Below are 25,981 nucleotides of genomic sequence, written 5' to 3' on the forward strand. Positions count from 1 at the left end.
ATTTTAATAGTAAACAATTTCAGACAGCTAATGTTCAAAGATTATAAGATGAGAAATATTTTATTTATTATGTTTCCCATAGCTTTAACAAATAAATGCTTGGACTCTTATAACATGAAAAAAAATAGAAGAAATGAAAGGAAATGGGGAAGTTTTCTGGCATCCGATTCTTGATCACAATTATATACAGGATGCAACCTCTCTCATAGCAAGATATAACATAAATCAAAACAACTGGTTAAACATACACACTTTTAGAGAACATGTAGTTAATGAGTTCAAAATAAATCAAATAGTGAAATCCACACCTAGACCCAAAATTCTAACTTTTTTTGTGAAATCAACACACTGTGCACAAATGATGGACTATCAGTGTCAAGATTATATAGGACATTGTGAATGGATTAACCAGCTCCAGATGAGTCCCTATGGAGCTATGCAGAAAGAATTAATAAATCTAGCTTTTCAGAAAAAGAGAAATCAGTAATACTTAAATCAGTCAGTAAAACTACATCATCTCCCTTTTGGAAAATTTACACATGGAAATTTATTCACAGAAGATTTTTCACACCCCAAAAACTAGCATTAATATCAGGTAATGAGACATCAATACGATGGAGATGCGAAGAAGCAGAATATGCAGACTGGGTACATATGTTTATAAAATGTAATACTGTAATTCCCTTTCGGTCGGAATTCAAATCCTTTATCAAAGCGTTGTGGTCGGATAAATGTGAAGTCATGGACTCATTGTTATTATTTAATGCTCCGATCCCAGTGTATGTTCCAAGTACACAAGTGCGCCTCCTCTGGTCCCTCCTTGCAATAGCAAGAAAAAAACATTACCTCAAACTGGAAAAGTAAGAAAGTTACACCTTTTGTGGAATTCATATCACTGGCCAAAATAGTTTGTAATAGAGAATTCATGACTATGACTTTAAGAACTACAAGAAAGACACATAAAAAAACTAGCTTGGTTAAAACTTAAAAAAGTGTTAGATAAAATGTGAATGTATTTACAAAGTTACTTCTATTATGGACATTGTATATAGTTAATATTTGTTTATATTGTTTAACATTTTTGATACATTTGTATTTATGAAAACTCAATAAAAATTATGTGAAAAAAAATGAATGCCAGCAGACATTATCAGTGAATGGATGAAAAGCTGTTGGGATTATCTCTAGATGCCAAACAAGTTTTTGTCCGAGACATCAGAACACTGAAGGACATAACGACAAGGAATAAATTAGAAACAAATGCTTGACAAAAATTTCATGAAGCAGGGTACTACATTAAGGAGGAAGTTAAACTAAGGAAGCTGCAGAAGTAAGGTGCTGTTTAAACCAAACTGAGGAGGGTGAGCTAAATATACACTATCAAAAAATAAGGGGGCATACATATCTGCTGAGATTTCGGTCACTAATAACCCATCGTTAAGAATAGTAGAATATTCTCAACTTCCTTTGTCAGGAATGAGAGATGTCATCACAGGTATGATTGAGGAGTGGTGGAGAACCATGAAAATTGACCTGTCACATGCACAGTTATAAATGGGAAATGAAGAATTTCCCAAGAAATTTAATACATATTAGGGGTTATTTGAGTACTACCAGCTGGTTTGTAAGTCACATTTGTATGTATCTTTTCACAGTAGATAATAGACTATGTACTCTAAGGAATTTGTAATACATAATGCTACCTAACTGATATGTTGATGACAGGAAAAAAAGTATAAACAGTTTTAGATAGGCTACATACAGAGTCAAGTTTAAATATTTTAAAGATGAAATATCATTCTACAAGCTTTGGATTAATAAGAATGAGATTGGGAAGTCATAGGATAAAGCAAAGGCAAAATTAAAGGCATTTAAGTCTCTGAATGTGCTATAAGTAAGGTTATAAGTAAGCCTGCTAAACTGCTACTACAGATTTCTACTTTTCCTCTTGCTGGTAATACATCCATTAATTGTCTGGCCACTGAAAAGGTTTGTATGGAAATGGATGGAGGAGTATATGCATACCTTCAAGAGAATAAAGAACTAGATCACACCAAAGGAGTACTTAGAAACTTTGAGCCATCCTTGCTTATAATAATTGTACGTGATGATTCATTGTATATATAATTGGTACAACTTTACTGTATTAGTTCCATGATGGTATAGATAGCCCAAGTACATTTGCTTCATGAGCAGTGACCAAATGTGGAAGTAACTTGGCCTATATGTGAATTACGAAAATTCAGCCAACACCTATGCAAACACCTGTACAAAGAGAAAAAGGCTTACTGTTATCAGTTATCTGCTTCTGCCAGTTATATTCAGCCTAAGAACAGTGGTATCTATGATTAATACAGACATGGTTCAACATTGGATCCTTTCTTCTTGAGGGAGGGGCATTCAAAAGATATTGAATACAAGCAAAATAATCAACCTACTGTTAATGAACTGTCAAAACTAGTATATGAAAAGTCTGAAGATGGAGTCATTTTAAATGTACTATAGATCAGTCATTGCACAGTTAACCACGGTGAACACTGCTGAAGAGACAAAAACCAGGAATGAGCCAGTGCTGGCAGAACTGTATGGACCAGTTATTAAAGCACAGCCTATAGGTGATTGTTTGTTATGATGTGCCTTTGCTACTAGTAAGGAACAGCCCACTGAATGCCATAGAATATCATTATGCAGAATGGTAACTCCAGCCCAGGTACATTTCTGAGTGCTGGATGTTAGCCTAGAACACCTAGAAATGTTAAAAATGAGGTCCTTTGCCCAAAGCTTTATGTGATGGCCAGGTATCAATAAAAAGGCATTGAATGCTTGTCCAAAAACTGCAAAGAATGTCAAAAAGTTTAAAACTCACAATTACTAACTCTGTTGCATTCTCAGAAATGGACATCGGAAGCAGGGCAATATATCTATATTAACGTTGTGGGTTCCACTGGACACATATTCAAAAGTCGTATGTATGGATTCAGTCTCATCTGAAAAGATAGTTTCAGTATCAAAGTCAATGTCAGGAATAAATGGCTTGTCATATCAAATTGGTTATATTAAAACAAAGCAGAAATAAAGAAGTTACATCTGCACCAAACCATGAATCCATGAACGGGGTGGCTAAAATACTTGAATAGATGTTCAGGAAGTAATAATTGCTATGAGCCCCAAATTGAGGTCCCTATAATGACAAATAAATAATATTCTCTTCATTTACTAAAATGCCTACTGCCGAACAGAAATTTGCACTCTAGACTGCACATACAGAATCTGTATGTATAAAGAAAAATGGATGGCTTGCTGAAGACCTGAATACAACCCAGGTAATTCCAGTCTGGTTAGTAGCCTGGCACTGAATGACCCAGATGAGGAAGGATAGAAAGAATGTGGCTAAACTTGTTGACCTGTCTCGGTGTGAGGGTTGATGTGTGCTTCACCTGTAACACCTGGAAATCCAAAGTGTAAACCTGAAATGAGACAGAGATGTCCTCATGTACAGAGCACTGGAAGTAACATCACATGTCTGAGCAGGACCTGAGGATAAATTAACAAAGGGAGGGAGGGAGTACATGCATAATTAAAGAAATTTAAAAAAATCTTAAAGAAATAAGTACCATAAATTATCAGTGATAATAATATTAAGTACTATGAAGCAATACTGTATATCTATACTGCACATTATAAATTAGAGACAAAAAATAATACTATGCACTTTAGAATTAAAATATCTGACATTGACTCAGAGACAGCAGTGCCAGCCGTTGCTAAACATTATGCCTTTTGTTAATATAAAGTAGCGCATGATTACTTTGTCACTTTAGACTGCTTGGGTCTCCAGTTCATATCTTGATTGTGGCACTTTCTACATGAAATTTGTGCATCCTCCTTGTATCTGCAAGGAGGTTTCAAGGCTGGCCTGCATTCCTCTTATATTTGAATTTCATGCTGTAGGTGGCATTCCTTCAAACTTATATGCATGTGTGTGTGTGTGTGTGTGTGTGTGTGTGTGTGTGTGTGTGTGTGTGTGTGTTTGTGTATTGTATGAAACTGAGTTTGTATGTGCACATCCTGCGATAGGTTGGTGCTGTTTAGGACCAGTTCCTCTGGCTTCTATATAATGTGTACCCAGATAGTCTCAGACTTCCCTGTGAACCTGGATTGGCTTAAGTGGGTAATCAGAGTACAAATGAATGAATCAATGAATGAACTGATGGGTGAATGGATGAAATAATTAATTAACAATGAAACTTACAATATGAAAGACATGCTTACTTCACATCTTTACATTTGTTTTTGTCTAATACATTAACTTGTAAAGGTGGAGGAAGTGTAGGATATGTATGTTGAATCACTTGTGTAAATGCAAGTGTCTCTGTAGGTTTTCCATTTTAACATATACAACAGTGAAGTGACAGTCACATGTACTGCAGCTCTGGTGACAACTGTTTATTATGCACTGGCAGTGTCACGTGTTGTACAAATACACAACGGGCTGCAGAAATAAATAGTTATATTTCGATGAATGGGAGTAACCCCCAGTTTAATTTAATAAGCTGGACTGGAAATGTAATTTTGCTCTTCTTCTTTAAGATATTTTGCCTGATATGCATTAACTTCTATGACACAAACTAGTTGAATGTTTTAGTTCACTGGTGCATTGTTTGCAGTTGCACATTTTTCTGTAACAAAGAGATATTTATTTCAAACATAAGCGATTCCTCTGGTAGTAAGGATCAGACTGTTTCATTTGTGTAAAGCCTTCATGGAACACTGATTAGTTACCTAAGCAACTTCTGTGTTAGTTGATACTACTGGGGCCTCTTTGAATCCATGACAGAATTAGCCTTTAAATGACAGGTTGAATCCCACAGCCTCATTAAGAGCTTATCCAAAATAGAGTAAATGGAAGTCAATGGCTGTATTTTTCTTAAGGAACAGAAATTTAAATGTGAATACAGTGGCCAAATGTTCTTAAATGTATCAGTGCTAATCCTTGCCATCTCTCATATGCTACTGCAATCAATAAATCCATTATCTGCAGCATGTCTCTTTCAGTGGTCTTCAACACCTATAAATCCCTGAGCTGTTTACAAACTGTTTTTTTTCTGACTGAATGGTTATTTCAGCCAAGCACTTTATACCCCACTCATCAGTTAGTAATCACAACCAAGCAGCTGAAAGAACTAACTATAGCCATGTGTTTAATATTTAATTTATTCATTATACTTCTGCAGGTTATGCACAGCAGAGCAGTTTTAAAATGTGCTTAAAGACTGTCTGACACATTCTACTCAGTCAGGTCACCTAATCACCATCAAGTAGTAACCCTTTCCTTTTAGGGGGAAGTGCATTGCCAGCTATTCTCTCCCTGATTATCCAAGGTATGTAGCATTTGCCAAAGGAGATGCCATCAGCCATCCTACAAGCCTCACAAACCACCACAGCAGAGTACTTCCCTTCTTTTTACCTACATCACTTCCACAGATGTTTGCCTTTCATGCTGACTGCCTCACCTACATGATGATAACAGCTAACCACTTGCCAAGCAAATCTTTAGTGGAGAAAGCAAAAACACCAGCAACCTCCAGGAAAAATGAAAAGTCAATCCATGATCACTAGTGTGAGTGTCTTGATGTCTAAGAGTCTTTGCCCCTTTTACCCCCCACCCACATTTGTATGATGACTTGTTTTAGATTGATGGTTTCTGTTGGTAAGATAAAGTGCTTAGCTCTTGCAAACAACAGCAGTAGTTTTGCACTTGGTAAAACATTTTCATAATTGCTAGTTAAGAATAATAACATTTTACATTTTTGACCATTTTCTTTTTTAGTTCTGTTGAGTTATGGATACCTGTCACCTACAACCTTTTATGAGCGATGACAGATGGCCACCATCATATCACATAGTAAGGAGGGGTTATACTTTACTCTGACTAGTTGCTTCCTTGTCATAGCATGCTTACTGTGAACATGGAATACTTGAGTAAGAACGACCCTACCTCCACAGTGCTACCTCTACTGTTCCCAGGCTTGTACAGGGGCTGTAACAGCAAATATCTGTGCTGTTCCCTATCTCCAGAAATGTGTATTCATAGATTCTTAGATATTTGAAGGACACTGTGTCTTATGGCCATTCATGCCTTACCAATATCCTTCCTCCAGCCACACCTCCTTTCTCCAGGAAGGCCATACCAGTCAACCCTGGATTAAATATGTGGTTACACATCTAGTCATCTAGTGTTACAAAAGTGAGTTAAACTAATTAACACATAGGGGAAACTTATTTTAGATGTTTGGGAGGTACTGGGATGTCAACATGTCCCTCCACCATGTTTTATTTATTTGTTGGTAGAAAGTTAGGGTCTGGTTCTTGTATTAATGGAGATACTGGATTGTAGAGATACAGATGTCCAAGACAATCAGGTAACTAATAGCACAGTAAATGAGGCAGACATCTCCCCTCAAAGTCTGTATGAGACTGAATGCAGGAATAGAGATTTCAACCTCTCATGGTAGCTCAGGGACTTCAGGTCTGTGATCTTTTTGGTTAGGAATGTTTGAAGTCCTGCTTATTGTTTGATATGTTTAGTGAGATACTCCCAGAGGGAAAAACTGTACACGATAATTGGCCTGATCAATGCTGAGTAAAAGGGAGGATTACCTCTTCAGACCTTAATTATATTTCTTTGGCAATCAGCTGGGCTAAATAAAGGATTTTCTGACAACCATTGTCACGTGATGGTCAGAAGAGGGGAAGAGCATTTTTTAGTACATTAAGAGTTTACTAAGTAGAGATCATTGTGGAGGGGTTCATGTGACAGGGGGACTTAACAACTCCCAGAGTTCATTGTGGAGGTGTTTCATGTGACAGGGGGACTTAACAACTCCCAGTTTGCAATCTTTCTTAGCCAGACATCTTGTCTCTCTGTTTGCAAATCTGAGAAGCAAATACCAAAAAGGAGAGGTCCCAGCACTAATCCCTAAGTCATGTGTTGGTCGCTTTCATACTTTCTGATGAGGCATTTGAAACTAGCCAGCTTGCTATCCATCTTATCACATATGAATTGATTTTTAAAGCATTTAGCTTTTGTATGATGCCAGTATGGGTAACTGTGTCAAAGGCTTTGGTCAGGATAAGATGCAACAGCTGCACTGCATGGCCACCATCTTCAACATTAATAACCCTTTTGAAGAAATTTAACAGATTAAATAAACAGGATCTTGCCTTCACAAAGCCAGATTGTTGGGGCTCAAGACTAACAACATTCTTGATGTCAGTTTATGAGGTCAGTTATAATATGTTCCATGGCTTCGCAGATGAGGTTTGTAAAGCTGATAAGTCTGTTATTACCTGGGTTGGTTATAAGGCCATCTTTATTAAGGGGCATTACCACTGCAGTACACCACTCATTAGGGGCAAAACTAGTAGCTAAACAGTTCAAGGTGTATGTATGAAAATATTTTTGGTCTTGGTTAACACTTTCAGTAAATGACACAAGATAATATGGGGAGTAAGGGATTCAGATAATTTGGGGCTTTGAATATAAGTCTGGGGGGTGGTAAAGTTGGCACTAAATTTGTTTGCAAGGATACTGGCAATGTCTATTGGCTTCAAATAGGTGGCATCGTTATGAATATTTCTGAGCAATGTAGGATACTGTTTTTTTTTTTTTTTAGTTTTCCTACAAAACTTAAGAAGGATTTGGAAATATATTCAACTTCAGAGGCCAGCATAAGTTCTTGTCCCCTTTTATGGACCTGATAGTGTTGCAATGATTTTGATATTATTCATGAGAAGAGGGGTTTTGGATATATTAAATAGGTTAAGGAATCTCTTTCTTTCTTCTCTTGTACAGTTTATTTGTGGTGGTTGACTATCAGAGTGGTTTGGTTTTGAATTTTCCATGATACTTGGTTCTGGTATGGACTGTTAACTGTAGTATTTTTCTAAATGGTGTGGAATTCCTACATGAAGGTTGCTGCTGTCAGGAAAGGTGCAGTCAGAAGCAAATGTTGATATTTCATCACTGAGTAGGTTTATATTGTCATTTTGTAGTCCCTAAATTCAGTGAGGTTTACTGGAGATGATTTGAGGAGTTTTATGGAGAATAAAACCAGAGGAGTAGTGCAATTGGTGGCCATATCTGTAAGATCAGGTCAAGAATGTTGCGTCCTTTAGTAGATTTATTTACCAAGTGCTCATGGGACTTTTTAATAAGTGAGCCAGTCCTTAGCTGCTTACTTTCCTAAAATCAGTTACTTGTCAGACAGACTGCTAATCAGACTCAGATTACTGGAGGATCCCCAGTTCCTACACCATCTGGCTGGATTCATTCTCTACTACTTTAATAAATAATAGTCTTACCTGAAGCTTTTTAATCATTAAGGAAGTGGCATACAACAGTGCCACAATTTAGATAGTTTATATGGCTTTTGGTCCATCAGTAATGCATGCCACAAGAAAAGGGATACTCAGGCTGTTACTATGTACAGTGCCATAACAAATAGGAGAAACAACAGAAGATTCCTGGCCAGCTGAAATGAGAAAGGTGTGACCTATAAATATAACAGCACACAGAAGAACTGGACATTTCAAAACCACCAACAGCCTGGTTATATCAATAAATGGTTCCTCACTAATTCACTCCTTCATCCAAGAAGAGACTATTGTGGGTAGAAAATAGTTTGATTATGGAGGAAAGGAAAAAAATATTCTGCTGTGTTTGGTATAAAATGCTTGCAGGACAAACTAAGGTTTATTTATAAACATCACCACAGATGTTTTAAGGGGATGGAAAGTTATTAAAATCCTCAAAACAGTACAAAAACAAGAACTGACTGAAAACAACAGTATCGATAAAACATTGTGTCAAAGCATAGCAAATAAATGACTCAGGTGCTGTCAAATGTCACACAAAATAAAACTATTCTGAGAGCTGAAGTGAAGGTTTCAGTGATTCATTGTCCCACTTATTTAGAGTTCCAGTGAGAATATACAGCACAGGTGAAATTCTAAGGCCGTGCAACATGCAGTCTGATATTAGAATCAAGGGTACTTCCTCCATGTCAGGGTGACAGGTGAGTACAGCAGTCATGACAGGACTGCTGAAGCTCTTACAGGTATGATCACTCTCCTTTGTTTGTAAGCTTTTTTAAGTCAGCTTTGCCCAAAACACAAAAATAACATCTTCATGGGAATCAAAGACTTTCTTATATTATGTACTCATTCTGGGAGTTTTGACTTTACAGTCAAAAGCCTAGATCCTCAAAATGGATCAGTTCAAGGGGGGATTTCTGCTTCCCTCTGGGATACAAGAGAAAATCTCATTACCACACAGGATACATGATTCTGTGCCAATAGTGTTCGCCACAACCAGAAATCTCAAGTAAAAAAAAATAAATAAATAAAACAATCCTGTTTGCTTCATAATCCTGAATCTTCTGTTTTGCATTCATTATTTTTTATTACCACCTCCACATTCCATTATATATTTAAAAAATGTTGCCCCATACATTTATTAAATAAAGCTACCCCTACAACCATAAAATGAGTTTTTCATAGGATCATAGGAAGTTATGTAAAGCCACATGTTACAGACATTATCTTGGAAAGCTGTAAGCATCACTTGGCATCCATAAGTCCTAATGATTTCAGAGATGCTCAGGAAAACACGTACTCAAATAAATAAGTACAATGAGTAGGCCTGACTACACAGCTACTAACAATGACGCACAAAGGTATCAATAATAGAGCACTGATCTTCCTAAGGGGCTAAATGTACGATGTGGGCAATATTTAAAAAACAGAACTATGGATCTTGAATATAGCTGGGACTGCTGTTCCAGGTTAGTCTGAATCCAAATCATATATAGTGCCAAAGATGAAGTTATTTCAGACATTCATTTAGTGAAAAGATCCAGGAAAATCCAGAGACCTATGTGTTTTACCAATTGCCGGAATACTATATACCTTGCTTCTGCTTGTTGATATATACATACATATATATATATATATATATATATATATATATATATATATATGTGTGTGTGTGTGTGTGTGTGTGTGTGTGTGTGTGTGTGTGTCTACTTTAGATAATCGAAACACCACTTACCCGACTTTGAAAATGCCAAGATGAAAGCACTGAAAATCTACTTAAATGAGCACTTACATCACTGGCAAAAAAACAACAGGTAAGTAACCACTTGTCCATATGGTGAAGTTTGCCCCTTTCCCCACTGTAGTGCAATCTCGGAGGTGGTATATTTAGTTAGTGATGTGTCGGGGTACAGCCCCCCACATGGGTCTGCTTCATGTAGTTCAGTTTTCATGTTTTGTTGTGGCGCAGCCAAATAGTTACTTACCTGTAGTTTTTGTCGGTGATTTAAGTGTTCATTTAAGTGGATTTTCGATGCTTTTGTCTCAGCATTTTCAAAGTCAGGTAAGTGGCGTTTTGATTATATACATACTTTTATAGGTTTACTATGAGAATATCAACATACACAACAAAATCCATTCACATCTTTGATTCAGATGTGCAACGTGTAGCCTATGAATTAGAACAGAATGTTGAAGTGCATATAGCGAAACATTTGAATTTGCACTTTCGACATTCTGTATTGCACATCATTACTGCATATCATGTAATGCAATGTTGTTTTGCAGGGGGGCTGCTCCCCCCTGCACCCCACATGTGGGGGGGCAGCACCCCACACACCCCCTGCAAATAATATATTCCAACTCCAAGATCGCACTACAGTGGGGAAAAGGGTAATCTCCCATTCCCCACCGTACAGAGATCTGTAGTTATAACTCCAATGACATATGTGCGAATGCACAGTGGCATTAGCTAAACTGCACACTTGCAATAATGCAGGTCAGCAAAAACGGGAATCAACTAACTGTGGTTTGACATTCCTGTTTTCACCAAACCTGTACCCGTAATTTTCAAAGTAAATACATATATATATATATATATATATATATATATATATATATATATATATAGGCACTGCAGCAGCTGTACATTGATTCTCTGCATTTAAGTGAAATCCCAGTAACCAATTTCTTTAGCTAAAGACAGCATATTACATTCTTTTTTTCTCTGTGTGCTGAGTCCAAAAGTGCATAAATATAGAAACATACATATTACAGGAATGTGCATTTTATTGCTACAATACCGAATGTTTCTGATATTTTGGCACTGTTGGAGTCGGTTGCTATGATAATAATAAAGTATGTAATTCTGCGATGCAGGAGTTGTTCTAAAATGGTGGAAGTGGTTGCTGATTATACAGGCACATAAGATTCCCAAGTGCTTTGCTCCGGGTTAAGCGTCTGCATGCACTGTATATCAAACTTTCCTTGCAAGCATGCTTGTCACCTGCTGTAACTAATTCTTGTAGTAGTAAGTAAATCTTGCATTCCTTGTCCTAACTAGCATTCAGGCAGTTCTGCTCTACCTCAGCCAAAGCGACTGTGATGTTTTGGACAACACCTAAATACTATGTCATATGTGATGCCTTACAAGTAGTGCGCTAATCGGCCCCATGTCAACATTTGAAGGCCAAAAATAGAGAAGTAACAGTCTGACTTTAGATGGAAAGAAATATGACATGAGGAAATTATACTATAGTACCAGGGACACAACTGCTCACAATATAAAAGCAAAATAAGCATGCAGTTTGATTTAATGACTACTCTCCAAAACAAAGGGCTAAATCAAAGGGGGGCACATTCGGGTCCAGGATATGGAAGACAGGTTCCTGTAGTCTTCTGACAGTATGCATCTCAAAAGATCTAAGTACTCTCACTCACTGTGTGAAATGGTAAGCACAGCTGGTGACATTACTAAACCATGCTTTCTGAGTTGAACTATTAACATGCTAAATTGCTTTTGATTGATTAGCAAGAGTTACCACTGACTGGGTTGAGAAGTGATTTGTCCACATAAATCTGAGACTACTAGAAGTACTGATGTGAAACATTCATTTTCCTGGCACCCCTCCAAAAATGGTAAATTTTATAGTTAATAATACTGAGTGGCAAAGCAATGACTATTAGGTCTACAGTATGTATTCTTTCCAGATTGTCCATAGCCCCTGTATGAGTCCTTTTGTTTCATCTCAAAATGTGAGGCAGTCGATCTTCAGATCTTCCCATGTAGTGCTAGTTCAGGGTTACATATTGTAATATTCACAGACTTTAATGCTTCAGCCATATCTTTTGTGAATATGCATTAGTGTACCGATCTCGCAAGTGCATCTTCATTCTACCATGTTCTCCCGCAGAGAAGAAAATTATGCTCCGTTTCCTTAAAATGATACCCATCTATTCTGTTAAAATGTATCTTGTAATTTCTTCCAATAATACAGTACACACACACACACACACACACACACACACACACACACACGGACTCATAAACAGAGAAATGCATACATATACATACAAACATATATTATATATAAATGTGTGTACATGCATATAAACATATGTGTGTGTCTATCTATATATATATATATATATATATATATATATATATATATATATATATATATATATACATATGTATATATGGGTCCACTTCTAAATTTTGAAATTCCACAATCTCGACTTTCAATATCTTGCATTCATAATGTCGAGATTGAGGAACCTCGAAATTATAAAAACAAAACAAAAAAAAACATGACAACATCCAAAAACATGTTTTTGCAGGGGGGCAACCCCCCTATACCCCCCACAACTTAAATATACTAACTCTGAGATCGTACTACAGTGAAGGGAATGGTAATGTTCCTGTTCTGCACTGTATAGTGATCTACATTACCATTCTCTTCACTGTACGGTGATCTCGGAGTTAGTATATTTAGGTTGCAGGGGCTGTTTTTGGATGTTGTCACGTTTTTTTTTTTTGTTTTGTTTTTATAGTTTTGAGATTCCACAATCTTAACATTATGAGTTTGAGGTATTGAAAGTTGAGACTGTGGAATTTCAAAATTTAGAAGTGGACCCATATATATATATATATATATATATATATATATATATATATATATATATATATGTATACACACACACACACACACACACACACACACACACACACACACACAATATTGACACTCAGTACTGACACCAAAATACCAAAAGTTCATAATGATCATTTATTTATTTATTTATTTATGTATCTATGTATGTATGTATGTTTGTATGTATGTTTTTTCACCAGGGTAGTGTATTGATCTTAATGGACCATTTACAGACGCAGCCTGGGTGAAAAGGATCACATAAAAAATGAACAAAACATATTTACAGATACAATGATATGCTAAAAAACATATGCATATTTATAGATGCAAGAATGTGCAAACAACATTTTGTTCAAGAAGCAGTTTGCAATGTGAAAGCATGAATGGAAAAATTAAATCATGCTTAGCAGAGCTTTTTGGATAAGATGCTGCCATAATGACTGAGATGCTCTATGCTTCTGGGATAGCAGCATATCATTATATAGAAAGGTATGGTGACACATCAAAATGCTGACAGTCAAAATACAGACAAAAACGACATTAAACTGAGTGCAAAAAACAAACACTCCAGTTTTCTATTTAATTTATACTAAAAATACAGTAAAATTAAAAAAATGTATACCAATACTATAGAATGCAGTCGATTTGAAGAGTAATAGCATTACATAAAGGATTTTTCTAAGGGAAGGTGCAGGGTTATGGTTAGGGTTATCATGCATTAGTAACATGGGCAACCAACAACAGGACTGCACTGCAGTAGCAAAGTGGAAAATTCCACAATCCCTGTGGTTCTGCAATCTCACACACAGAAAAGCCTGCATGTTTAATCAGTTACATAAATGAAAATAAAATGCAACTTGAAACATAGTGCAGGACTTAAAAATGAAAAAAAAAACTACACGTGGCTTATATTTAAAAAGGTTAAGTACTTTAGTTTTTTTATTCAAACAGACTTCATTAGAACCATAAAAATTTGAACAACCATTCACACATATACTATCACTAGTCACATAAATATTTAACAATTCAATTAATTAAATTTTAATACATGTTAAACTAACTATTCATCAAACCAAAATTAATAAAAAAAAATATTAAAATCTTTTTATTAAATCACTAGGTAGAGAAAGAATGTTAATAATAATATTGCAGGTATGTTGATAAATTCTCTTCCTGAAACAATTTAGCATTTTCCTTACATAAAATGAGGCATGTTTGACAACAAGCCACATAAACTAAACACTTCATACCACAATTAAAATAACCATCCTTTTTTCAGATCCTATCTTCTTCAATATTGTACTAGTTTTATTAATATCATTATCAATATACATACATTGTTTGCACATACTACACTTAAATGTCCTCTCACCTGTAGAATCATTTTATTTTATTTTCATGTTATCAAACATATTCTTGAAATTTGGGCTCTTTTTATATCAAAGTGTAGAGCTTCACCAGTCACATTCATATCAATTCCCATGGTGCTAAAAACTTTCGATTTACTAATGACTTGTTTAATGGTCGCACTGTCAACTGTATGGCTTAAAATCATAGCATTTTCAAAATTCTTATTTTTTTGTAATTTCATCACTTTTACATCCTATTTCCTTTAAAACTGGCTGAAACCTATTAATCCGCTTATTTACAATGTCTTGTATAATCATTAATAACATATGCTTTAGGTATTCTCTGTCTTGGAACATTTTTCTTAATTTTGCCAATTCTACTAAGAAATCTAAGTCATTTGAAATAATTCTGGAAGCCTTGACCATCTTCCCCTTTACCATATTTTTTTTTCTGTAGAAAGAGGTGATTCGAGTATACTGGAAGAATCCATTGATTTATATAGGCTTCCTGTATAACAGTGACTTGTAGGAGCTATTCCTATCACCCCCTTTTTATTAAAACATCCATATAATTCTTACTTTCTTTGGAATATAAGAAGCTAAACTTTAAACATTCTGTGGTCAAATTTAAATAGTCTATAAAAAGTTATAGTTGATCCATAGTCCCTATCGAAAGAATAACGATATTATCTAAAACTCTTAAGCACAGTGAAAAATACCCGACATACGCATTTCCAAATATAAATTACTCTAACCTCTATATTTGTAAGTTCCTTATAATCCATGACGGTAAAAAGATTCTTAAAGATTATGTGCAAATATTTTTGTTACCATTTATTTTTGCTGTTATTATGTTCTCATTATGTAAAATGGGCTTTCCAATTATAAAATAAATTGATTTTTCTTTAGTTACTGCATTGTAACTATGCTTATTAAGTATAGTAAACTTGCATTCACGTTTACTGTAGGCTGAGCAGCTGTCCAGTTGCTTCTAATCCATGTCATGTGACCTAGAATTCTAATGCTGCGACTGTTAGGATATACAGTTTGACAGTATGAAATACATGGGTATTTCCTATAGTCTATATCAGATTTCAACATACAAATGAAGTACAACAAATTAGTGAGACTAAAAAAATAACAAATATATGCAGTTATATTCCAAGTAAAAGCAAATTTGAGCTGAGTAAGGTTCCTTATGAAGTGTGTATTGATTGAAATTCAATATAGTAACATAGCTGTAATTCTGATATTTGTCTACCATGGGATAATACAAATTATTATATACCATACAAGGGATATGAGAAAAGAAAAGTTTTCTATCTCAAATCTAGTACAAATTAAAGTTTCAGGAGGTTTAACAAGGGAAAGTATCCTAGACAATATGCCCAAGTTAAATTTAAAGGCTGTACACTTGCTTTGAGTAGCACTAACAAATTGTATTCTAAATGGTAGTAGTTAAATGCATACTGCCCCTAGTTGATAGATGCTTCACAGGGAACACTTGTAAACATGCCCTTTTCTCATGGCAAATATATTTATTTGCACATGGTTCTCTTCTATGTATATGTTTTAAGATAAACTTATATTAACACTAATCCCATGGGAGATGACTCTGTTAGTAACTAAGCAAAGGCTTCAAGGGTAGAAGGAAAATGCAAGATGTACATGTGATGAGACTTATTCAGAATTTTCTGTCAGCATTTACATTAACTAGTATTTAAATGTGCAGGAAGGGACAGACTACAGGTTTGCTTGTTATTTACATCCACGTGTGTCTATGTGTGTGTCTGTGTATGTATGCTCCTAACCCCAAACCTACATTAGGGTACTAAACACCTTTAACCTACCAGTACCACTAAACAAGACAAAAGGGCACACAAATATGTGTGTGTGTGTGTGTGTGTGTGTGTGTGTGTGTGTGTGTGTGTGTGTGTGTGTGTGTGTGTGTGTGTGTGTGTGTGTGCATGTGTGTGTATGTGTGAGTGTAGTAATTAAGGATGCAACAATCATAGAACCATTTTAATATTCTAACATTAACTAAATATCTATGAATATAAGCATGTGCTCCTTTGAAGAAATCTCATCTTTACTGGCATCGTTTTCATCTGATTTAAGGTACATATTTCTCCAGATTTAAATTTGTAAGATATCTGAGTCTTTATGCTGCACATAACAAATCAGTTTAGCTTCTTCTGAATTATAGTGTTCATTGTCTTTTTTGTCTTTTACTATATATATATATATATATATATATATATATATATATATATATATATATATATATATATAGTGAGAGAGAGAGAGAAAAAGCAGGCAGATATAATTACCTTGAGGTGAGCAGGATACTATTCCTAAAAATGAAGAGAACAGAAAAGAAACCATCTGTATACCCTGCCTTGCTAATTTCATTTAATCTCTAAATATTTGTTCTTTTGTTACCATCTAAATGTATGGTAGTCTGCCTTCTCTAATTCTAGGCTGATTTAAAGCAGGCTTGGGACTGCCTTTAAACTTTGTCTGTAGCTCTCTGGTCAATGTCTTTGAACCAGCCCACACATTGTTTCCACTGGGGAAATGCTTTTAGCAAGGTCTGATTTCACACTGAAAGAATGTTAATGGACTTTATTGGACTTTGTTAGCCAGTATCATGAGTCATCAGATCCAGACTGACCAGAAGACTGTTTTAGTTGCTGTGAAAGCAGAAAAATACTTAAACAAGTCATGTGGAGCCTTCAGCTGAGATGGGACAAAAAAGAACTAAAACTGATATGCGAATTCTAATGGTTTATTCTTAAAGGCCCATAATGATATTATTCTGAATATAACAAGTTTTCTTTATGCACCGTGCTTAAATTCAGAATTGCTTATTCAAACTGAAAATCAATATTGGATGCATTACATTGGTTTATGCAGGCAAGCAAATGCAAAGAAGCCAAAACAACTTGATGGACATGAATGGAAGTTGGAACAGCATGTAGGATGAATAAGCTGGCATTTAGGAAACATAAGGACTGCATAGGACAGGATGAATAGCGGAAGGCAGAAAACATCTGCTAGTGCTGACATTTTCTTGAATAATAATAAAGAGTTTGAAGTGGTAGGCAAAACAATCTGTAAAAATGCACAGTACTGGACTCAAAAGCAGTGGGAACGCAGAAGTACTTGGTGAAAATTTAAGATAAGAACATCAAATTATACTGACAGTTGTGCTTTGATTACTAACAAGGACAAACCTGAACCAGTAGCCAAGTAAATACATAGATTGTCTGGGTGGAAATGTAGTCTTTATTTGTCATTGAAGTCTGTGCATCTTTGATTGTATCCAGTTTATTTACATTTTTTAAGGCAACATCTGGGCTATACCACAGATTTCATATTTGACATATGAATTATTTGTGCCTGTTTTCCTAAAAATAGATTTAGTTTGCTGAGTTTAAAGAGCAGATAGTATTATTAGATGCAGTATCACTACAGAGGGATTAGACCTTAGGAAATTTCAGAGGGCTACACACCTGAACAGGTAGGTTCTAACATATATTTAGCAAACAGCTCAAACACCAACTCTGACATCTTCTACCCATTCCTCACAGGCTTGCTTAATACTCATTCACTCATGTCATCACAAACTTTCCGTACACAAACCATACTAATCTGATCTAAAACTTTTAGTTTATTAGGCTGCACGGTGAAGGATAAATCCTTTGGCTAACTGTGTCCCAAAATAAGGTAGAGAATGAAACCTGATAATGCACAAAGCCTCATAAATGTTCCTTCTAATGAACAATGGACTTCCCATATAGGTGCCAAGACAAAGCTGAACTGAATATTTACTTATGAATAGCTAGATTTATTTACAAACTTATTTTCATCCACATTCATAGCTGTCTAGATACCTGGTTACAAGGTACACAACATTTCTGGACATACAGAGTCCAATGGTTTATTTCCTTAACACTTTAATTTCCATTTTCCTGAGGCACATTATATATATCTTCCTCTCCACCAACATATATTATTCCCATCACAGAGAAAGGTTTAAATCATCAGGCAGATTATTACAGACATACTGCATTGCATATTATGTTAAATTAAAGCCTTACACTGACACATAATACCAGTTAAACAGAGGTCAGCACTTGAACTGTATTGGTAAGCCCAGCACCTAAAACATTCTCAGGCTGCTGCTCCTCCCTTTTATTCATATTCCAAAGGACTCTAGTGCAGATCTCTGACAGACATACCATGATCAAATACCTTTACTCAGAAATGCCCCAAACACAAGGGTACCAACAGACCTGAGATGGAGTAGATAGGCAGACTTGGTGATGTAGATGAACCTACCGATGAAGATTTACATTTACACTAAGTACATAGCTTTTTTTTAACTGATGTTGGGAGTTTCATCTCACTATCCATTAGGACAGAGACCTTTCAAATTCTTTGCTCATGTACTCTGGACAAAACCAAAAATAATGGAGAACAGAGGTCCAAAATTAGGGAGAGATTTTAAATATTACAGTAAACAAGTAAAAAAATTAATTAAAGAGGTTTTGCAACAACAGATGTTTTCACAACAATAAGAATTTCAAAACTCTAATGTCTGGTATTACTGATGAACTGTAATCATTGGTGACTTACCTGAAAACTATAAATTTTACAAGGAACACAGAAAAAATTTGAGGGAAAGCCAGGGACAGTTGAGAGGTATGCTCAGTGGCCTTTCTTAAGAAAGAAGGTCCCATGTAATGACAATAGCAATGGAAGACCTGGACACATAAATCACATCTATGAAATTGTTCAGTGATGCCCATATGGTATCTGCACAAATGCCATTGAATGAGGTATATTTTGAAGAAAGCATGTGAAGTTACCACTATTGTGGTACAATCTCCATTTGTAGATTTTGGTACGGTTTTCGTTTCTTCAGGTAACATGATTTATGCATTGAAAATGCCAGAGTTTAAGGGATAGGTATGACAATTTGGTACCAAGTTTGTTATAAGAAAAGGACATGAAAATATGTTAAAAGTTTATTATGGATTTCTTTTTTCTGTCCAAATAAAACATAAGATGCCTGTAAATGTCCACATAATGAAGTAGATATTCCTCTTGGTTGGCATAGTTAGGGAAAACACCAGAAGATTAATGGCAAAGTTCTGTGGCAACCTTGGACATGAAGGAACAGATAGTCCTCATGGACATTATCTTTGTGGAAGATGAAGTACTTTTAGTGGGTTGGCACGCAAGGCTTGGAGTTCCAAAGCTCTCCAGTCCGATGTGGTGGTTACTCAGAACAGAATGCCATGAGAGATATTTAAGGTTTGTGGAGGCAGAAAAAAACAAACTATGGGAGTCTAAACTTCTCAGGGATGAAGTAGATGTGTGAAGGAGAAACTGGAGTCTTGACTGGAGGACACTAAAGAAAGGTACTCCTCAGGAGTCTACTTCACGATGTTGAAAGCCGACAATATAGAAGCTGATATTGTCGGCACCACAACATCGAAAGCGCAGAACATTGTGCAGATTTCCATTTACCTCAATGTAGTACGGTCTCAGAGTTGGAATATTTAAGTAGGGGGTGTGGGGGGCGCAGCCCCCCATGTGGGTAGTGCAGGGGGGCTTGCCCCCCTGCCTACGCTAGTTAGTTTTTATGTTTGTTTTTTTTTTTTAAACGTTATTCAATGTTTTACTGCATTGATCACTAGAGGTCGACCTTTAGTGATTTGATGTAGTAAGATTTTGATAACGTAATATAGACGCCTCCTCAGAAAGGTAAATAAGAAGACAGAGTTGTTGGAAATTGGTAATAACTGCCAGATGGACTTTGATGGAACAAAAGGTGAAGGGAATTGGAAATCTGTGACAAATACTCCAAGATAAGAAGAACAGAAGCAATAAAATGTTTTATCATTCTGACACAGCATAAAGAGAGAAACATGTCTGTTTGGTATGATAATTCTTTCTCATGCAGGACTCTAAACTGGTGTAAGGATCTGGACCACAGTTTCAGGGTATGAACACACCCTGGCCCTCTCAGGAAGTGGAGAAACCAGAGACTTAATCTGAGTGAATGAAAATGTTCTTCGTGTTTCACTGTTGCAGTCATTACATTTGGGTAATCTGCTGGCAGGTTGCCCTCAGTCGGCCTGAATTCCAAAGTCTTGGGTCCTGCGTCGGTTGCTGTCTCCTCTTCCATGACGTCAGGTCATCAGGGGTATAAAACAAGCAGCTGATGCCATTTTCTTTAGTCTTTCTTGCCATGTGGTGCCTGAAGCAGAAACATTTCACAAGTGCCTGTCGGCCAACTCCTGAAATATTCGAGTTTGAGTTTCAGAACCAAAGTCTTCACTAAAACTAAGTACCCTGTTGGGGAAACTTTTTTCTTGCTCCATACCGATATCAGAAAAAGTTAATAATTATATTACTTGTGGGAAGCAAATACCTCATAAGGATTTCCATTTATACTGTATTCCTTGCCTAGGCCCTGATCACAACGTGCCTGGCTGTCGGTTTTGTGCTAGATTTAACCAATGCACTATTAAGCGTTGGTATATTTTTGCCTCAAAGTATTTTGGAAACAGATTTAACTACCCAGAAATGTCGTCGGATAGCAATCCGACTACCGGAGTACATAAAAAACACAAAGAAAAGGACAGAGACAGTCGAGGTCCAACACCGTTGACGAAGCTTCTCCTAAGCCAGTCGCCGGTTCTCCGGTACTCAGTGAGGCACTTTCGCAGCCCCTGATGCCCACTACTTTCGAGTTGCAGGCCCCTACCGAGACCCATATGGAGTCCGGCATGCTGCGTGATACTCAAAGTATTGGACCCACGGATGTATCTCCCTTGGATGGGTCTGGAGCCGCTGAGTAGGGACCGGCTTCTGAGGGTGTATTCAGGCCTCAACATTTTTATATCAAACCGACGACAGCTGCAAAACCAAAGACAAAAGCAACTTCTAAAACTAAAAAACTGATGCATGAGCCACGTGCACAGGCCTCTATGCCTAAAAAACAGATGATCAAAATGGCTGAAGACCTTATTACCTTGATCAGGGGTTTCCATCCCCCTCCTGATAAGAGGCCTAGGCAAGACACTTATTATGAATCTTCAGATCAGGTTTCTATTTCTTCTGATTCCTCTTCTGATCAGGAATTATCTATACCTCCCTATGAGGATTCTGATGCAGAGGAGTCTATACCATCTGCATCACCTCCTGAGGATTACTCATTTGGAGAAACCTTGCATACTTTGAGGGAGCATTTTCACTGAGAGAGTCAAGATTTCTCAGAATCAAAAAAGAGGCTCAGGGATTTCATTCTTCTCCCTCAGCATAGGCCTTTAGCCATACCCCCCTGTTTTAGACATTGTGGATGAAGTGTTTTCGGAGTCAAGCTTGACCCCTGACTCCTTACCTCTGACTCCCAGCAAGCCTGACAGATATTACAGGGTCCCTGACTTACACAAATTTTTATTTAGAAACCCTGCTGCTGATCCTGAAACTATTTTGCTGGGTCCAAAGGGAGTTAAGGCCTCAACAGCCAAAAATCCTAGCCCCTCTGACAGAGATTCAAGGGCAAAGGATAGATGGGGAAAAAAGGTTTATACATTTGCAACCTTGGCAATTAGGGCTTTAAACTGCCAGTTTCATATGCTCAAGTATCAACAACATGTTATGGAATTGCTGAAACAGAAAATTATGTTGATTTCTGAATGTGCAGAAAATAAAGAATTGCAGGAATTATTGCATGCAGCTGAACAAGTTGGAAAGCATACTTTGCAATGTGGTTTTGATTCCTTAGAGGCCTCCTGCAGGGCTGCAGTTACTGGATCTGTGATTAGGAGGCATGCCTGGCTAAAAGAGCAAAATTCGCCTGATCATGTTAAAGCTAAATTACTGGATGCACCTTTACAGCATGATACTCTGTTTGGTATTAAGGCAGAAGAGGTTTTAAAGAAAATGGAAGACAAAGCTAAGTCTGTGCAAACTGTAAAAGACGTCTTACAAGTGCAGCCACCAAGATTCAGTAGACACTGGCCTACAAAAAATTCGTCCTTTCCTGTGTCAGACAGAGCTCAAAGGGGCAAATCCAGATGCCCTTAGGGTTCCAGATACCAGGCACAAGATTCTTACAGGTCAAAGCAATGGGGCGCTTCTACCTCCAAATCTGGATGAGATAAAGCGCAAACCTACAGAAACCAGTCCCAATGACTTCCCTCTGCCTTCACCAAGCACTTAACTTTTGGCAGCACCCTTAGGGGGAAAATTAGCACTTTTTGCTCAAAATTGGCAGTTAATAACCCAGGACAAGTGGGTGCTAAACATAGTATCACAGGGATACAGATTCCACTTCCATACTCTGCCAATGGCAAACGGTTGGCTGGATCTGCCAAAAAAGCAATGGGCAGAGGTACAGAAACAGGTTACATCCCTCATGGATATGGGGGCCATTCAGCCAGTACCAGAACAAGAAAAAGGACAAGGTTTTTACTCAAGACTGTTCTTGGTACCCAGAAAGGACAAGGCCTGGTGGCCATTACTGGATTTATTGATTTTGAACACATACCTGGACATTCCAAAATTCAAAATGCTGACTTTGCAGCAGCTTCTGCCCATGCTGGGCAAGAATGCTTGGCTGGTGACATTAGACCTAAAAGAGGCATACCTGCATGTCCCAGTAAGGCAATCGTGCAGAAGATACCTCAGATTCAAGGCGGCTTAATGCATTACTAATTCTCTGCACTGCCCTTTGGCTTATCTACTGCGCCCAGTGTCTTTACAAAGTGCCTGGCACCAGTAATTGCTTTTTGCAGACAAAGAAGTAGACAAATATATCCTTACTTGGACGACTGTCTCATTCAAGCAGAGAACAAGGACATTCTTCTTCAACACCTGGCATTTGTGAAAAGGCTTCTAACATGCCTAGGGTACACAATAAATGAAAAGAAATCACAACTGGTACCCTCTCAAAAGATAACATTCCTGGGTGCAAGCTTGAATACAACTGCCCAGATGGCTTACCTCACACCAGACAAACAAAGGCAACTGACTACTTACTTCAAACTAATGGCAACGAAAACCCAGTTATCTGCAAGACAAACTCTGCAGGCTTTGGGCTTCATGGCATCCTGCATCCTACTGATTCCATATGCAAGACTGCATATAGGAAATTTCAATGGTACCTAAAACGTTTATGGAGTCAACATTGTCACAGTCTGGAAACAATGATTCCTTGCATTCCCTACCTACAACAGAAGTTTCTATGGTGGGCAAAGGCATGTCACGAAAACATGGAACAGGCCTTCACTCTACCCCCTGCCAGCCAAACCTTAACAACAGATGCATCGGATTATGCCTGGGAGGCCTGCATGGTGGGAAGATGCATTCAGGGCATATGGACCCCAAAACAAATGCATCTACATATCAACCAAAAAGAGATGCTAGCTGTTCAAAATGCCCTGACAGCCTTCAAAGACTTACTTCATCCAGGACAACTACTAATAAAGATGGTTATGAGGCATATAAACAAGCAGGGGGGCACACAGTCATACCCCCTTTGCAGATTAGCCATGGCACTGTGGGACACAGCTTTGACTTACCAAATACATCTTCAAGCTCAATTCCTGCCAGGAAAACAAGATACTCTGGCAGACGATTTAAGCAGAAACCTTATGGACCCTCACGAGTGGAAAATAGATCCACAAGTCTTCAGCACGATAGCAAAGAAATGGGGGAGCCCGGACATAGATCTATTTGCCTCTCCTCAAAATTATCAATTGAAAATATTCTGCACAAGGACTTATCACAGACAAGCATGGAAAGTGGATGCCCTATCCTTCAGTTGGAAAAACCTATCAGTTTACGCCTTTCCTCCTCTGCTTCTTCTTCCCAAGGTCCTACTAAAAGTCAGACAAGGGAAACCAAAGATGATACTAATTGCCCCAGACTGGCCCCACCAATACTGGTACCCAATCCTAAGGAACTTGTCTCAATACCCAGCTTGGACCTTACCTCAAAGACCTTAACTACTGTCCTGGCAAAGCAATCAGATCCTGCACAATCAACTCCAGACACTGAACCTGGCAGCATGGCTGATCATGCAGGCATACAAACAACACCTCTCAGTAAAGCTGTGATGGATGTCATTTTGGAACCCAGAAGGCCTAGTACTGGAAAATCTTATGCTGATAAATGGAAGAGATTCTGTGCTTGGACTCAAGCACAAGGAACTGATACAGCAGAACCAAATATTCCTCAGATATTACAATACTTGACTGAGATGCTTGACAAAGGCCTATCTTTCTCATCAATCAAAATCCATGCCTCTGCCATTTCGGCTCATTACAATACAGAGCCACCAATCTTTTCTCATCCTTTACTAAAGCAGTATCTTAGAGGAGCCAAAAATGTAAGGCCTCCTAGAAGATCACCAATACCCGCATGGGACCTCAATTATGTGTTGGAAAAGCTCACTCTGCCTTCATTTGAACAAGCTGCTACTGCTGATATAAAGTTCTTATCATGGAAAACAGCTCTGCTACTAGCAATTACTTCAGCAAGAAGAGTCTCAGAGCTGCAGGCACTCATGGCTGTGGAGCCTTTTATCATATTTTACCCAGACAGGGTGTCTCTGAGGACAAATCCTTCATTTATGCCTAAGGTGGTTTCCAGTGTGGCTCGTAGCCAAACTATTCTTCTGCCAACCTTTTATCCAAATCCGCAGAACAAGGGGGAGAGAATTCTGCATTCCTTGGACGTACACAGACAGCTAAGATTCTACTTGAGCAGGACTAAAGCTCTAAGAAAAACTGAGCAATTACTAGTGTCATATGCTGCAGGATCAGAAGGAAAGGCTATTTCAAAGCAGACTATTTCAAAGTGGATAAGCCACTGCATTCGTTTCTGCTACTTACACCATGGCAAACCTGTGCCCTAGGGCATTAGGTCTCATTTCACCAGAGCTGCAGCTACTTCAGCTGCCTTTCTCAGAGGAGTACCAACCAAAGACATTCTGGAGGCTGCTACTTGGAGTTCTGTTCACACCTTTACAAAGCATTATCATTTGCCTCTCTACTCTAAGTCCATGGCAGGCTTTGCCACTGCAGTTCTGCAGGGCCTTATAGCCACACCTAATGCTGTTTAGCTCCAGTCTCCCATCCATAGCTTTGGGATTCTACCCAAATGTAATGACTGTAACAGTGAAACACGAAGAACATAGTACAGTTGTGTACACTTACCATAAATGTAGATGTTCGAGTGTATTCACTGTTGCAGTCCAGGTTACCCGCCCACCATCCCCCTTTCATTCTGGAGTTTATCTTTCCTTCTCTATCTTCTACAACCTATGTGGTGTATTTGCTTGTAGATGAAGGTAAAGTTTGTATTGATGCATGTATATATAGTTTTTATATATATATATTTGCTACCTTTTTGGGGGCACCTGACATCTGGGGCAAGAAAAACTAAAGAAAATGGTGTTGGCTGCTTGTTTTATACCCCTGACGACCTGACGTCATGGAAGACGAGACAGCAACTGACGCAGGACACAAGACTTTGGAATTCAGGCTGACGGAGGGCAACCTGCCAGCAGATTACCCAAAT

This window comes from Protopterus annectens, chromosome 6.part1 (assembly GCF_019279795.1).
Source record: "Protopterus annectens isolate FY-2018-M chromosome 6.part1, PAN1.0, whole genome shotgun sequence".
Taxonomy (NCBI): domain Eukaryota; kingdom Metazoa; phylum Chordata; order Ceratodontiformes; family Protopteridae; genus Protopterus; species Protopterus annectens.